Raw genomic sequence first — 4,949 nt, 5'->3', positions numbered from 1 at the left:
GCAAAATGTCAAGTTCTTGTTTTGGACAGGTTATAGCTAGAACTTGTGTTGCTTGTAGTTGTTGAACCGTTGCTCCGTTTTGAAGATGAAACTTGCTTAGAAGCTCATGTAGTTTCATAATATATTGTTGCGTACATGATTTGGGATGTTTGTGGTTATCATCCACGTACATTTTGCATTCATGACATATTATCTTGTGCTGGTCATATCTTTTGACAGTAGCTCTGTTTTAGATGATCTATATATGTAAATAGACTAGAATGATGTGTGGAATCATGTGGTGCATTTTTTTCCCTGTTTAATAAATATAAAATATGATTAGTTCATCTCTGGACCAATTTCAAAATTAACACATGGGTCGTTTCTAAAATACTATAAGTTGTTTCGACCTCATTTAACATGCCTAGACAGATAGTTAAATTATGATTCACCTCTTGTCATGTTAACCAAAGTTTAAACATGTTGTATAAATAAATAGGAGTGAACTAAATAGTCAAATATAGAGTTTCGTCAATTCACTTAACGTGTAGTATTTGATTGTTGTGATTGCCCTGCTGTTAGGGCCAATTATTCTAGGTTATTAATTTTCCATCAAATGCCCCTTGTGCATATCAGCCCTAGGAATACTATTAGCTGATGCACACTTCATTGATACAAATATCCAAGAAAATACATAATTTTGGAGTACAATACCATGATGGTCTATGGAGTATAACAAAGATCTCTAGTGGTTGATGGCCGAAGCGGTTCGGGGATCTCCAGCATCAACGGGACTCCCTTTCCAACAAGAACGGCTGAAGTGGATAACTCCTATCTCGTGTGGCTACTATCATCGGTGCGTAGGTTCTGGGGTTGTCGTCAGGATGCTCCTTTTCAAATATGCAATCTAACCAATACAATAGCCACGGACAAGCAGGTGAGTACTTCGAATGTACTCGCAAAAATCATGAAGACACACATAAAATAGCAGGTGATTAATATGCACTGAAAATTATTCAACGATATTCACTTAGTCATAATATAAATTCATAAATGCAAGAAAGCAGGTAATTTATCTATATTGAAAAATTAAATAAGCAACAATGAAATAAAATAACATGGAACATCGGACGGTAGTCCTCCCGCGAATTTCAAGAACATGATATTGTCTGATCGGGTGTCTGAAGCGATGCCTCAAAAGGATAAAATATAAAACATGTCTTAGTTGGGCATCTGACCGACACCGCATAAAGGGCTTATATGAAATAATAAAATGCATGACATAGTCGGGCGTCTAAGTGACATCACATTATGGGCTTATATAAAGTAAACATATGCATGCTACAGTTGGACGTTTGAGCGACACCACATAAAGAGCTTATAATTTAGTCATAACAATGAATATCCAGGAGGTAGGACCATCCCAGGGATATTCAAGATTCATATACAAGAAGGGGTTAGTCCATGCTAAAATAATAAATATGATCATCCACCATGATTCATGATTATACTCATAGTTAAATTAATTTCCTTCGAAGACTGACAATTAGACTCACACTTTACCTATCCGAGACTATAGTCTTTAATCGCAGACACGGCTATCCGAATAGATATAAACTCTGTAGAGGATGTACTCTTTATCCACGAGTAACGGACTTCCTTAGTCAACCAGAGAGGTCAACTAATTCCAATTATGGTCCTTGAGTTGAAAACACACCTAACCCGCACACACCAGTTTAACTTCTCGATGCCTAGAATTACCCACGACACTCGTTAAGTAAACCTCTAAGTAGGGAGACTCCAATCTTGATTAGCGTGGGGTCAAAGTATTTATAACACGCGCAAAACAGGTGCGCTACCCCCTCGGTCCAACCGGTACACCCATGCCTCCGGACCAAGTGACATGCCTACCAGGGGACATTAGTATCTTTCACTATGGCCTCTCTGTATGATGTGTGTCAAGAAAGTGGTTGACAACTTAATGAATCGTACGCGGCCTGTGATAGGGACAAGTGGTAGTACGAAACAAGTATGGGAGGTTACTCGAACAAGACTTGATCTATGGTCGACTCAGAAGGTTAATGTATTCCCTGCATGGTTAGCACACCGGATTATTCTTCACAAATATCAGATAGCGTCACTCCTATCATGCCCCGACCATGCCCCCAAAAATCACCCCCGTCACCACAGGATACCCGTCCCATGGTGGTGTCTAACCGAGATATAACCTTCCTCGGTAGGTGTGGCATGAAAAGGTGACTACTCTCACAAGCATTGTATGTTTAACAAAATGAAGTTTTTCACCATTAACAACATGCATGAAATATCATAAGGATGCTCATTTCAAGACCATAACCATGCAAATCATGCACCACCACAAACAATCACTCAACCAAATCATATCAGTGTTCAAGATGCCTGCCTTGAGTATGTAAAAGGGTAGGGTGCACTCGAAAACTTTGAAAGTTTTAATCTTTCCTCCATTTACTATTTTTGAAAGTATTCAAATTAACACATAGTTCTAAAACAGTATAGAAAATTTGTTTGGAAAATTTTCAAAAAAACACCAAAATAAAGTAGAGGAAATTTCAAGAATGTGGGAAAAGGAATCAACTCATTTGGAGTTGTGGTTAACAAGATAGATGTAGTCAAAGATTTGGTCAAATCTAATTTTTAAATCAAACAAAAAAGGAAAACGCTTCCCTAAGAATACGTTTTCAGTAAATGGAAAATGTACTTGAGGTTAATAAGGCTTTCCTATAAGGAAAGCATACTCCAAGGAATATGCAGACTTCAGAGAAAAACACACTCCACGTGATGTGTCAACGGCGGAGGAGACTAGCTCACCGATAGGTGGGACCCACCTGTCGGGCATGTCCTCAATCTCTCACGCGCCTGGGCAGGGACAGGGGAAGACTACGGTGGCGATTCCTGGCGACACACGACACCATTCGAGGTGCTCCGGCCATGCAGGTGCTCGGGAGGAGATGGCACATTTGCTCGAGGCGGATAGGACCGCGGGGGAGCTCGAGGGTGAGCATACCTTTGTCCATGGCGGAAGGGAGCTGCGATGGGAAGGTGGTTTCGGCACACCGTGTCTCTTGAGCTAAATTGTGGGCGGGGATGGGTTCTATAGTGCATTAGGAGACTAATGGCGGTTCCAAGGAGGCGGGGGAGGCTATGGGCTGGTCGGGGTTGACCGAGAGACGACGGTGGTTGTCTTGGCCGTCGGCAAGGGAGACGGGCTCACTCGGTTGCCTGGCTGCTCCAGGGGGCTTGCGAGGGGTGAGAGAGGAGTCTTGATGAGCTGCGTGAGCTCGGGGTCCCCTTTTATAGCCGAGCAATGGCGGTTCTGCGGCGACCCAAGGATAAGATCGCGGACGCGGCTCTCACACGCGGAGGGGCGACGTGGCAAGGCTCGTTACAACTTCAGGACCTTGTGGACGAAGAGAGAACTGCTCCAAGGATGAGCTAGCGAGCGGGGAGGGGCTGGACAGCGCTGCCATGGCCACGGGCATCTAGAGGGTTTTGCTGGTGGACAAAATCTCGAGTATGGGGTCTGTTTAGAGGTTGGCAATGATGATGGGGTTAGTTTGGGAAAAACAGAAACTTGTTAGTGCAATTTCTGAAGAAAAACAATTTTGGACAGAAACTGCAGGGCACTACCTGATGGGCTAGAAATACTCCAATGGCTCTAATCTCTTGGACTTAAGGGTTTGGTAGGGAGGACTACAAGCAGGAAAAATCTCATGGGGATTGGGGCAAAATAAAATGTTGTTGCCTTTCAAACTGCTAAACTGAACCAGAATGAAGATGGGGATGTTTTGCTTAAAATTTTCAAAAGGCCAAGAAGGATTTTTGCATAAAAATGATCCATAGGTATCACATGACATCTCCAAAGTTTTGTATAATTTTTAAAAGAATATTTGAAAGGGTTCTAGTGCAATGGAGGCCCTTTAAATTATAAGAAATCCTTTTAAAAAATTAAGTGAGGAAAGTTTAACTATAAAAATATTCTCACTAAAATATTAGAATGAAAATAAAAACCTTTAAGTCAAACATCCAAGCCCAATAATACGTTTCCAAAATTTTCTATTGCTGGGGAAACATTTTAAGATGCAAAGGGGAGAATGGTTCCGAAACCAACTCAAGATCCAGAAAACAAAAATTAATATTCCTAGAAAAATAATTTTATAAATAAAAACATGGTAATTTTTTCAGGGTTTTACAAACTTTAACCCCCCTTAAGAAAAATCTCGTCCTCGAGATTTGCTAAGGTGGTTGCAAATTTTCCACTCCTACTATGTTGTGGTGATAATATGAAAAATAAATATTTAAACATGCGGTCCTATGTGGTTACACAGAAAAATGTTGATAATTGATGCAACTGTGGAGAGATACTGGTGATGTGAATAAAATATATGGTTGGGCATACGGTTGGGCAATCGAGACCTTGCTACTTAGCGTTACGACAACTTTTGGAAAAGGAAAGATTTCAGATTCCAAATTGTGATTGTCGTACCCGAGTATACAATGCTCTTGCTCGCTCACAGGTGGAACCATGGCCCATTGTGAGTCTCTTCTTCTTCCTTCGGCTCTCCTCATCGTTCTCTCTCTCGCTCACTTTCCATGCTTTCTCCACCTGCGACGCCTAATGTGTAGGGAGTCTAGGGTCGTACTGTGGTAGTGCGCGGCGTGCTAGCTGCCGGTGCAGCGCACACTCACCTCGCGGGCCAGTGCCCTGTCGGCACTGCTCACGGATTCGCTTCCGAACACCGGCTATCGAGCGACGAGCAGCGCTGGTGGACTTCACCCACCGTACACCGAACTCGGGCTATAAAATGACCGCGGCGTTCCTATCTCCTACCTCACACCTGGCCTCACTCCTTCTTCCACCTACTTCTTTGTTGCTTGCACGAGCTCAAGGTGGTTCTCTAATGGCAGACGCGCTTCCGGGGTGGCTTACGATC

The 4,949-nt window shown here is 42.5% G+C and overlaps 1 long non-coding RNA gene across 1 annotated transcript; it reads right to left on the bottom strand.

The window, feature by feature from the left end:
• Window positions 1-570: 570 nt before the first annotated feature.
• LOC123430142 lies at window positions 571-3,258 on the bottom strand. Its single transcript, XR_006622871.1, has 2 exons — window positions 3,023-3,258; window positions 571-886 (listed from the first exon to the last, which is right to left on the bottom strand). It is a non-coding gene; the product is annotated as an uncharacterized LOC123430142 (long non-coding RNA).
• Window positions 3,259-4,949: the final 1,691 nt, after the last annotated feature.

This window comes from Hordeum vulgare, chromosome 2H, assembly GCF_904849725.1.
Source record: "Hordeum vulgare subsp. vulgare chromosome 2H, MorexV3_pseudomolecules_assembly, whole genome shotgun sequence".
Classification (NCBI taxonomy): Eukaryota; Viridiplantae; Streptophyta; class Magnoliopsida; order Poales; family Poaceae; genus Hordeum; species Hordeum vulgare.
This window is presented reverse-complemented; position numbering and strand designations above follow the sequence as displayed.